We start from the raw sequence: 10,569 nt of genomic DNA, 5'->3' as shown, positions 1-10,569 counted from the left end.
ATAGCTTTGTTGCTATCCAATTCAGTGATTATCGCCAAGTCCAACCCATCAACCAATCCCTCTATTCCTCTTTAGATTATTTTGGATCTTTCCATTGAGTGGAATTGACTCAATATAGGATGAAACAAACGAATCAAGGAAGAAAATAAAAATTATTTAGGGAAAATTATAAAATACGCCTATAAAGTTTGGGGTAGCTTAAATTTTGTACCATAAATTCTCATTTGTTATCAAAAGTAGCCAATCCGCTAGTTCACTAATGGAGGATCTATTTTTTGCTAACTTGGGAACTTTAATGTGTAAAATTCAAGTTTTCAAACTCCAGGGTGTAAAATTCAAATAACACAAAACTCTAAGGGGTGTATTTGCAATATACCCAATTATTTAAAAAGTCATTCTAGTACCACCTAAAAAACTGTAGATGTGACTAACTATTACTTTCACATAAACCTACAACTTTTCTTCCCCACTCACAATCTGTCATATGAAAAATTGTACCATTATTTATGCTAATCCATGGGGTAACAAATTCTATTATATATGTATTTATTTTGGGTTCAAAAGAACAAAGTTCGTTTGAAATATATTTTTTTTAAAATGAAAATTAAAAAAATTTGTAATTATAATAAGAGAAGGAGATCTAAAACCTAAATGTTTTGGTTAAAAATTAAAAAAAAAAAAATCAATTGAGTTACAAGATGGTTAACAATAGAGATTTAAAAAGATATACAAAGGGTTCGTTTGGATACAACTTATTTTTGCTGAAACTGAAAACTGAAAATACTGTAGCAAAATAATTTTTAAAAGTGTAAATAGTGCCACGGGACCTATTTTTAATATTTTTTTTTCTGAATAAAGTGGTTGTGGTCCCGTGAACAGTGCATAAACAGTGTAATTTGTCTCCTGCACAATAAATCCATGTTAATGAACAGTATGGTTACTGTTCATACACGCTAAAAAAAAAAAAGAAAAAAAAAGAAACGTGATTCAGTAAACGCAGATGCACAAATAAGTTGAATCCAAACGCTCTAAAAATTGTTCATCCATATATAGAAAATTAATGTGTGTTGGAGAATGTACTGTCTACCACCACTTTGATTAAGACAATAAAATATCCATGCATGCTCACTTTCTCATCACCCAAAACCTTGTGATCCATCAGGCGACGGCTACCCAATATGAATAAAATCTCATGTCCGTAAATCTCAAAAACTGGAAGATTCTATATGTTTAGGAGAAATTAAAGTAGCTTGCCCCATGCAGATGTGATTGGCTAACTATTACTTTCACATAAGCCTATAACTTTTTCTTCCCTACTCAAAATTGTACTATTATTTATGCTAATACATGGGGTAACAAATTCTATTATATAAGTATTTATTTTGGGTTCAAAAGAACAAAGTTTGTTTGAGAGATTTTTTTTTTTAAATGAAAATTAAAAAAAGTTTTAATTATAATAAGAGAAGGAGATTTAAAACCTGAATTTTTTGGTTAAAAATATTTATAAAAAAATCCACGTTTCCTTGGCTGACACCTTGCACTCGCACCTCCTCTGGGGGTGTGTTGGGAGGCTATCTTGGTGGTCCATTGCATCCTCCTCCCATGACCTTGACTGGCCGAGGACAAGATTGTCCTCAACGATAGCCTTGGGCAATTGGCGCTTCCTTCCGTCGTCCTCGGGTGATCTTCCTCCTCGGCATGGGCCTTGGGCTTGGTAAAGTGGGTCGAGATTGTCAGATTCCTTCTAAGCCCCACAGTTAGGATGTCCTACATGACATCCTATATGTTTACATCTCTGATTTGATCTTGATTAATTAAATTTCTTCCCCTCTCCTTTTGGGGGGTTTCTCAAAAAAAAAAAAAAAAAATCTCATTTGTTATCAAAAGTAGCCAATCCACTAGTTCACTAATGAAGGATCTATTTTTTGCTAACAATTGGGAACTTTAATGTGTAAAATTCAAGTTTTCAAACTCCAGGGTGTAAAATTCAAATAACATGAAACTCTAAGGGGTGTATTTGCAATATACCCAATTATTTAAAAAGTCATTCTAGTACCATCTAAAAAGCTATAACTTTTGTAACAACTATCTTACTGAGCAGATGTGACTGGCTAACTATTATTTTCACATAAGGCTATAACTTTTTCTTCTCCACTCACAATCTGTCATATGAAAAATTGTAATATTATTTATGCTAATCCATGGGGTAACAAATTCTATTATATAAGTATTTATTTTGGGTTCAAAATAACAAAGTTCGTTTGAAAGATTTTTTTTTTAAATGAAAATTAAAAAATTTTGTAATTATAATAAGAGAAGGAGATCTAAAACCTGAATGTTTTGGTTAAAAATATTTAAAAAAAAAAAAAATTCAATTGAGTTATAAGATGGTTAATAATAGAGATTTAAAAAGATATACAAAATTGTTCATCCATATGTAGAAAATTCATGTGTGTTGGAGAATGTACTGTCTACTACCACTTTGATTAAGACAATAAAATATCCATGCATGCACACTTTTCTCATCACCCAAAACCTTGTGATCCAATAGGCTACGGCTACCCAATATGAATAAAATCTCATGTCCGTAGATCTCAAAAACTGGAAGATTCTATATGTTTAGGAGAAATTAAAGTAGCTCACCCCATGCAATTGAACAAACCATGGCTAAACCGAGGTTGTCTTCATTAATATTGGTTACATATTACTTGGCCCTGAAGCCAAATAATTTACTAGCTTTTTTTTTAAGATAAACATTTATTTTTTCGAAACTAGAAAAATAATGAACAAGAAAATACTAGTAGGAAAGGGACATTATTTATTTTGTTTAATTTAATTTATTAATAAAATTGCAATCCAATTCGGCGTGGGAAAGGAAACCCACTCCGCCTTGGACAAGGTATATATATATATATACACTTAGCCTTAACCCTTAAACTGCTCGTCCCACACATATAAACTTCTTCTTTGTGCTGTGACTTCCTTCTCCTATAAATCTTGGGTTCTCTCAAATCTTGATGTTTATGGTACGTGGTTAATTTTCTTAAGTATTTTTGCCTTTAATTTTCATCCCTATTTATTTTTACTGATTTCTCCCTGTACAACAATATTTACAGTTTCTTTTAATTTCATCCCAATTTTATTTATTAGCTCAAAAAAAGAGATTACTTTTTTTTTTTATAAGTAAGAAAAAAAGAAAAAGAAAAAGAAAAAAGAGATTACTATTTGATGTATAAGCAATTAGAAACGAAAATTACATTCTTTTTTTATTAGAACCTTTTTTTTTTTTTTGTCCTTGTCTAAAAGAATGCTTACTCCAATTTGTAATTACTTCTTTTGTAGCTAGTTCTGGTCTCTATAAGCATAAGTCCTAGTTCTTTTTGACTTGATGATAGGTTACCGTACGTCACTATGAAATTAGTATCATCATTCAATTATTATGTATTATTATTCACTACATATATAATTTAAATATTATTGATAATCTTCTTATAAGAATATTATTAGGTACAAAATGTAAACCATTCATTTTTTTTTTTTTTTTTTGATATTGTGAAGCACTTTTTTCTTTTTCTTCTTTTTTTACAGCTTATTAATTATAGACTCTTTGATTTTTACACTTAATAACTCATTTAGACAAATATTTAGAATGTGGTCCCACATTTGACTTTGAAGTTAAGAAATAAAACCCTCTAAAAATAAATAATTTAGGATACATGACACAAAATTGAATTTCAATTATAGAATTTAATTAGATTTTCTTTAACCTTTGTCTATTAATATATAAATAGATTTTATACTTATAACAATTTTTTTTTGTTGTTGATAGGAATACTTAGAGCATTCATAGTGGCCAAGGTAAATGGTATATGTTGAGGAATTTACAATTCAAAGTAAAAAAACAAGCCAACATCAAGTCTTGTATATGTCTTGTATCCTAAAAAAATGTAGAATTGTGCTACAGTTGTGATGATACTGTAACAAAATTGTAAAAAGAAATAATATTTTCTTATTCAATCCTCTCTCTCTCTCTCTCTCTCGTCTCAATCTCTGTCTCTCTCTCCGTGTCTCATTTTTGGCTTTTATTTATGTTTTGAAATATATTACTTTATTGTTTAAATGTATTATTTTAATGTGTTGTATTGTAAAATAAAAGTTAGAATGTTGAGAATATTGTAAAATGACATGGTATAATTAATAAAGTAATTTTTAAGATAGTAAAATAGAATAGGATAGCATTCACGATTGTGGATGCTCTTATAAGTTATAACAATGTTATTATCAAACTCTCCAAAAAAATACAATGTTATTAAGAAGTTCCAACTTCTTCTTCTTCTTTTTTTTTTCTTTTTTTTTTTTGTGGGGTTAAAATTTGCTTTCTGATTCTAAATTTTTTTGGATCATGTAGGTGGGAGTGTTGAGAGATCGATATTGATCCTAAACAATGAAGCCGGAATCAAAGAAACTTTGCAATTTTCACATGGGCTCCCCTGGTGTTAATTCCAGCATATGTAAGCTGCGAAGAAATTATGGCTATGTTGACTTACGTGTGCTATTAGACCCGAATTATGTAGAGGAAAAGGCACATAGTGATGGTGAAGACGAAGATGCTTCATCATCCTATATTGCCAATAACAAAGATAAGGCTGCTTCAGCATACGACTTCAGTGAGCTATCTAAGGCCATGAATCTTTCAGTGATCAATGATGGTGCTTCTTCTTCTTCTTCTTCATCTGATGCCAATAATGTTGGTGCTGCCAACAAAGATAATGGGACTATTTTTTTTTTTTTTTTTTTTTTTTTTTGGTGGGGGTTAAAATTTGCTTTATGATGCTAAAAATTTTTGGGTCATGTAGGTGGGAGTGTTAAGAGATCGATATTGATCCTAAACAATGAAGCCGGAATCAAAGAAACTTTGCAATTTTCACAGGGACTCCCCCGGTGTTAATTCCAGCATATGTAAGCTGCGAAGAAATTATGGCTATGTTGACTTACGTGTGCTATTAGACCCGAATTATGTAGAGGAAAAGGCACATAGTGATAGTGACAGTGATAGTGAAGACGAAGATGCTTCATCATCCTATATTGCCAATAACAAAGATAAGGCTGCTTCAGCTTACGACTTCAGTGAGCTATCTAAGGCCATGTATCTTTCAGTGATCAATGATGGTGCTTCTTCTTCTTCTTCTTCTTCTTCTTCTTCATCTGATGCCAATAATGTTGGTGCTGCCAACAAAGATAATGGGACTACTGCTTCCACTTTCAACTTCAGTAAGCTCTCGGAGGCAATGCATGACATTCAGGAAAAGGAAAGACAAGAAGCTCTTGCGAGATTAAGGCTTTTCCGTCCACCCATGTTGAGAAGTAACGCTCATCCAATTCCACCACAAACAATGCAACTCCATTTATTGAAACAGAAACACTCCCAAGAAGATGCTACCCACTGAAGTTAAATTGACAAACATTATTAAGGGTTTGTGAATTTATATTCCAGGTGCTTCTATATGCTTCAATATTAGGACAAATTAATTTCCTTCTTTTATATTTCAGTTTTGTTCATCTTGAGGTGTCAATGATATAATTCCTTTAAGTAATGCTGAGAATTTTTTTTATTTTTGATACAATAATGCTTTGGATGTCTATAGGAATAGTTTTCATCAGAAGGAAAAGATGGATCTACTAGCTAAGGCATGTGCTATTGCATTACCATGCCTATTAACATGAGAAAAGTAGTTGCTTTGTAAAGAGCCAACAATAGAGATAATGTTGTTTACGATATGACTAAAAGAAGACATTGCCATGTTACTGCCTCGAAGAGCATTGGTGACACTCAGTGAATCACCCTTGAAGCTGGACCGATGTAACTTGATCTCTAGGCCTTCTTGCAGCCAAAATTTCCAAAACCTCAACTGATGAGTATAAATGATTTTTTCCTGATAAAGCTGGCATAACTTCTCCTTTAGAATTCAGAATTTACAACTCCCATCTCAGCCTCATCATGTTGATCAATCAAGAAAGATCATCATGTTCATCCACCAAATCAAATGCATGTTTATGTAATTATGCATGACTTACCTCACTTACCTCATAACACCACAGGGCCTATGCATCAATGCATATTTATGTTCACGTTTATGCAATTCATCAAAGATATAAACCCTAATTATCAAAATATCAATCCAAGCATGTGAAACATGTTATTCTACTAATCCTAGACCTAAACATGTGAAAACTAAACTCAACAAGACCTAAACATGTGATTAAAACTAAATAAAACAAGTAAAATGGGATGAGATAGAACGGTAGGCAGGAAAGTAGAAAGCTAAAATGGGACTGAAAGTTGATCAGACTTGGATTGTTGCAGAATGTATAGACCCCCATGCTTTTTACCCAATCCAATCGTCTTCCATTGCACTAAGTCCTGGATAAAACAGAAATTGGATAAGAATATGCAATAACACTTTAAATTATGTGTCAATTTGCCAATGGAAATGAGATTGAAAGAGAATGAGGGTACACATAACACATTATCGAGAACTAAATCGGTGGAAAGTTAGACTTGACCAATGTGAGTAACTAAGACAGATTCACCATTAGGAATAAGTTTAACTAATATATGAGCAACCGAGGCAATTCTTGTGAGTAAGGAAATTGATGGATCATGTGATCTGTTGCACCACTATCAATGATCCAATCATGTGGGGAAATATTAGTCAAGTACTCACTATTCTAACACACTAAATGGCTAGACTTAGCTTGTAGCAGCTGACTAGCTGTAGTCCAAAATATTACAACACATTTTATTCATAGAATAAAAATTACAATTTATGTTGGATCTCCATTCAGTGTACAAACATACCCTAATATGAGCATGTGTGATAAGATGATAAGGTTTTTTTTTTTTTTTTTTTTTTTTTTTTTTTTCATATTTTCATTCATCTCATCAAATTTACTTTTCTTTTTCTTCTCTCTTTTTATTATGGGATCTTAATTTGCATTTTGGTTTTTCATAGATAACAAATAACAATTGTCTCATCATTTTTTTGTTGGTGGCTAGGTTAATTATGCTTTGAGGCTTTTTTTGTTTATATATAATTTTGTATTTGTTTCCAATTTGAGGTTTATAACATTAGAATAAAATTTAAGATTTATTTAGGAAATATCTTACTCATACAATTATATCTCCTTAAAAAATTATTTCTTAAATTTAAGAGAGATATATATTTTTTGATTTTTATTTTTATAATTGTTAGATGTATATGGAAAGTTTGTTTATTTGGAAATATATTAAGTTTTGAATTATTCACTTACTAAGGAATAACTAATACAATCCTTTTAAAGAGAAATAATTATTCTCATTTTACGCTATTTGTTTCAGCATTAAGGTTTTTTTGGAAATAGTTCATTTTCCAAGAGTATTTCTAAAAAACTATTTTATTTTTTGGTGTTGGTAACAACATTGAAAATGAGCTTGAGAATGTTTTCTAGTGTTTGGTATACAATTTTTTTTTTTCTTTTATAATTAAAAAAATGTGTATTATGTNTTATATCTCCTTAAAAATTATTATTTCTTAAATTTAAGAGAGATATATGTTATTTTTTATGATTTTTTATTTTTATAATTGTTAGATGTATATGGAAAGTTTGTTTATTTGGAAATATATTAAGTTTTGAAATTATTTCACTTACTAAGGAATAACTAATACAATCCTTTTAAAGAGAAATAATTATTTCTCATTTTACGCTATGTTTGTTTCAGCATTAACGGTTTTTTGGAAAATAGTTCATTTTCCAAAGAGTATTTTCTAAAAAACTATTTTATTTTTTGGTGTTTGGTAACAACATTGAAAATGAGCTTGAGAATGTTTTCTAGTGTTTGGTATACAATTTTTTTTTCTTTTTATAATTAAAAAAATGTGTATTATGTAAACCAACTAATGTAATCAATTTCCCCCTCAAAAAAAAAAAAAAAAAAAAACTAATGTAATCAATATAAATAAAAAACCAAAAGTGATTTTGGTTTTCATACTAAAATTTTGACAATAGATACAGTCAAAATTAGTTGTCAAATTTTCATGATTTTTACCACTTATCTTGCTCATTTATATGGACAGCAACATGTAAACACAGACACACACACACATATATGAACTGTACATACATACAGAGTCGGCTCTATACTAGAAGCAAATGTTTGGGTCACCTAAGGCCCCTAGTAGAAAAAATGCCTCAAAATTTTAACCAATAGTGATTTTTTTTTTTCCATTATAACAGTATTAATTAAGCTCAAATATTAAACAATAAATAAAATAATATTTTTAAAAAAATGCCACGTCCACAACATTTTTCGCAACACTTTCACAATAAATTCTAAGTGGTGGGTTGTTATAGGCTGTTATTAAGGAAAAAAATTAATTTCAATAGTGAATTCAAATTAAAATCAGTAACAACTTAACACCTAGGATTTGTTGTGAAAATATTATGAATGTAATACTTCTCAAATATTTTTTTAAAAAAATACACAAAAAAATTCACTACATTTTTCTGAAGTTGAGTTGGCAAACTTTTACTAGTTATTACTAGTTTTTATTTAAGTCCATCACTAACATCACTTTTTTACTTACCCACATCAATAAGTATGAAAAGTTGTGTCAAATTTTTTGTGTATAGACTTTGTAAAAAAAAAAAATCTACTTAGTTCATGTTAATTAGTAATTTGGTAGTAATTTTTGTATCTAAAACAAGAAAATAAAGTTTAATTAATATTTATTTATTTTTTAAAATCGTATTTAAATACTCCATATAAAAAGCCTTAGTTTTAGTTTTTGCCTTAGGCCCCAAATACATTAAGCCACCCATGCATACATAGCACATAAAAAGCAATGGGTTCATCCTTATATGGATATCTACGTAATGTATAATGGGTCCGTTTGGATAACACTTATTGTTGCTAAAAGTTGATAAAAACTGATTGTTACTGAAAACACTGTAGCAAAATAATTTTTAAATGTGTGAATAGTGTTGTGGGACCCACTTTTAATATTAAATATTGCATGAACAGTGTGTGAACAGTACGTGAACAATGCACGCATAGTACAGCACAGTGAATTTTGTCCCCCAAAGTCAACAAAGCCGGCCAAAAAAAAAAAAAAAAAAAGAGAGGGAGAAAACGCAACAAGTGAAACGCAACGCAACTTTACTAACTATCCAAACCGGCACAATGTATCTGCATAATATATCATCACTTCACAGTATCTGCATAATGTATATGCCAACAAATACAATTCTCCTAAACAATTATCTTTCATTATATAACGTAAAGATTGTCCCATGAAAAAGCAATTTAGAGGAATATAGGCACTATGTTTAAATTTTTTGTCTTTTACATCAATCATTCTTTCTTCTTCTTATTTATTTATTTATTTTGGCACTTTTATGTGTGAAAAGACGTACCTTCTGCCTGGAAGAAGGAATTGGAGCAATGGGCAGCTCTGTCCTAGGCAATATGGAATGCAAGAAACAAAGTTTATTTTGAGAATATTCAAACACAGCCACAGGTCATTCTAGAAGGAGCCAATGCAGTTCTGGCGGCATATCAGCGAGTTTCGTCTACGTTTAAAGGATAAGCATATTTTTGTGTTCTAGAAAGTTATTACTCTTTTTATAATTTTTTTGAAGTTTCTGTGGTTGGTTTGGCACCGTAACATGCATAGTGTTGGCATGTCTTACTCTGTATATGTTTTCCTTTGCATCAATAAAGTATTTATTTTTAATTTTTTAAAAAAAGTAATTTTTTCCTGGAATTCATCAAACCAAAAATTTATTAGAGAGAAAAAAAAAAATCAAGCTTGAAATTCAAAGCAAAGAATATATGATTAGAGAAAAAGCAAATAGAAGAGAGAAAAAGTGAGAGAGCTTACCATGAGAGAGAGAAGACGCCAAAAAATTATGTTTCCCATGGCTACATAAGAATATAATATTTATAGGAGATGCAATGAGTGAGACAGAGATTGTTTACCAATTTTTTTTTTTGGGAAAACAACCTATAAAAAATAAGCCTTATTTTTATTAGGGTTTTCTGTTGACTAAGGGCACGTTTGGTAGATTGTAATAAACACTGTAATGTAACAGATACTCCTAGGACATAACTATTCGACTGTTTGGTTATGTTTTTATTACAATGAATAGTTATTCCTTATGAATAGCTATTCTTCAAAATGAGGAATAACTATTCCTTATTAAAAGTACTGAATATCTATTCCTTCACCTTATGTAATAACTTTTTACAAAAAATTTCCTAAAAAGCTATTAGTTGCCACATCTTCAAAAGTAAAGAAAATAAATTTTCCTTGTTGTTAATTATTAGCTCTATTTCTCTGTCCTAGGCAATATGGAATGCAAGAAACAAAGTTTATTTTGAGAATATTCAAACACAGCCACAGGTCATTCTAGAAGGAGCCAATGCAGTTCTGGCGGCATATCAGCGAGTTTCGTCTACGTTTAAAGGATAAGCATATTTTTGTGTTCTAGAAAGTTATTACTCTTTTTATAATTTTTTTGAAGTTTCTG

The sequence above is a fragment of the Quercus suber genome, unplaced genomic scaffold (assembly GCF_002906115.3).
Source record: "Quercus suber isolate HL8 unplaced genomic scaffold, Cork oak 2.0 scaffold_5, whole genome shotgun sequence".
NCBI lineage: Eukaryota > Viridiplantae > Streptophyta > Magnoliopsida > Fagales > Fagaceae > Quercus > Quercus suber.
This window is presented reverse-complemented; position numbering follows the sequence as displayed.